The following is a 2,239-nucleotide window of genomic DNA, read 5'->3' on the forward strand; positions in this document are numbered from 1 at the left end:
GATGAATATTTATTGACTTCTATTATGCAACAGGTACTACCAGCCTCTAGGACTACTGTGTTGTGCAAAAGAGACATGGTTCCTGTGCTCTTTGACCATATAATCTTGTAGAGGAGACAGATACTAAACAGACTGGATGAAGACTCAGTTTCTCTGCCAGCTCATCAGTTCATGTAGCCTAAATGTGGGCTGTAAAACTCCAGATTTATATCCTTCACAGTCCAGAATCTGCAGCTAGCTAACTGGAGTGTCTGAGATCCCTTCCAAAATCTTAGGGACTAGAAGCTGACCGGCTCAGCTTAGGTTAAGTGTCTTTCAAAGTCCAATCAGCTGCAGCCTGGGAATAAGCTGACAATGGCCTATTACCCACGAAATGAGGCTGTTGGAAAGTTCTGTGAGAAGTGGATATGGGAGGAGGGCAATTGAAAACAATGGACATGCTATCTAAGGCAGCTCCACATATTGGATTTCACAATGTGCAACAAGTAACTACAATGACCTATACAATGCTCAACATAATATAATGATATCAAATCCTTTCCATAAGCAAGTGAAGACTGACTTCTCAAGGAAAAATTAAAGCTCAAATATATCCAAAATATCTTTTATCTCTCTCATTTTTTCCACTTGGAGAAATCTCAGCTGGGTACCTGGTGGGGGCTTGAATTCCTAATTCTGATGCTATGGCCCAGGCTGTCTTCCACTGTTGCTATTTTGTTTGGCTTTGAGAAGAGGAGAAGTCTGGCTCTTGTTGAAATGAAGCTGAGGATTGCCCTAGTCTTCCCCACCCTGAGATGTATCAGATGGCAAGATCCACAAATTGGCCAGTGAGAGATCATTATGTTCCTTTCCATGATCTCTGCCCACCCCCTAAACCTCCACAGGATACTAAGAAGCATTCATTTCCCAGACAGTAAGCAGAGGTAGTAGCATCACCATATTGCATGTGTATGTACTTACCACAGGTGGCTGAGCCACATTAGATACATAAGTGAGAAGAAACTTTGCAAAGCAAGATCAGGAAGATCTCTAGATATTACTCCAGCAAGAGGAAATAGAGTATGTATGAGCAACAAGAGTCTAAAAGGGATGATTCTTTCCAACTTAAAATCCAAACTAGAGACTGGTCATTTAAGCTCCTTGGTCCTTCCCTCTGGACTCAAACCCTGGGTTCTGTCTCTCTTAATCTTATTAACCAAACTATGAGCACAGTAGGAAGCATTAAAGAAAAAAAATCTTTCAGAAGGCTTAGAGCAGTGGTTTTCAACCAGGTACAATTTTGTCCCCTCCCCCTTGCCAAGAAGACATTTGGCAATGCCTGGAGACATTTTTGGCTGTCTCAATTGTGTGTGGGGGAGGTGTTTCTGGCATCCATTTGATAGAGGCCAGGGATGCTTCTAAACATCCTATAATGCACAGAACAGTCCCTACAACAACAAAATGTCCATAGCACTGAAGTTGAGAAATCCTGGCTTAGAGAGTTTAGAACAGCACATGCCTCACTTCCACTCCCCATTTCCAGGCCTCCAATCTTTTGGAATCCAAATGAGTTACCACTTAGCCCGAAGGATAATAGTCTAGGAATGGACATTCCTACCCAACCACCTGCACAGGAAAAAAGGCACAATCCAAGCAAGGGGAAGATCAAGATAGAGATAGGCCAAAGGAGAGATCCCCACAACATCATCTCGGTTCTTATCTCATAAAGCTCCACCTCTAAGAGAGTGATTCACTTCTGTTTCCTTGAATCTTATCACAAGATCTCCATTTGGGAAGTAGGTGAGCATAAGGAAATCTTAAACTCTTCCCACTAACTTAAGTAAATTGCAAACTTTCAATATCCAAGTCTTTGCTTCCACCCAGAATGTCCTTTCCCACTATCTTGGCCTGTGTAAATCTAACCAGTCTTTCAAGGGCCACATCAATGTTGCCTCTACCTGATCCCCCATAACTCCCTTAGCTTTTCTAAATTAAATATCATTTTATAGCACACATTATTTTCTACTTTGTATTAAGGTTATTTGGTTTCACAGGAGGTTTTCAGCTTTTATACATTCAACTTTTATAAAATCTCCAAAGTCATATATTATATAACAATATATCCAAACCATCTTCTTTGGGCTGAATACATCGGACAACAAACATTTCAAGCTATTGCATGCCAGCTAACCTTCCAGTTTCCACAATGAAGCCATCTTGATACAGCAGATTTTGCAGTGATTAAAACATTTTATTATAT

The sequence above is a fragment of the Molossus molossus genome, unplaced genomic scaffold (genome assembly GCF_014108415.1).
Source record: "Molossus molossus isolate mMolMol1 unplaced genomic scaffold, mMolMol1.p scaffold_m16_p_2, whole genome shotgun sequence".
NCBI lineage: Eukaryota > Metazoa > Chordata > Mammalia > Chiroptera > Molossidae > Molossus > Molossus molossus.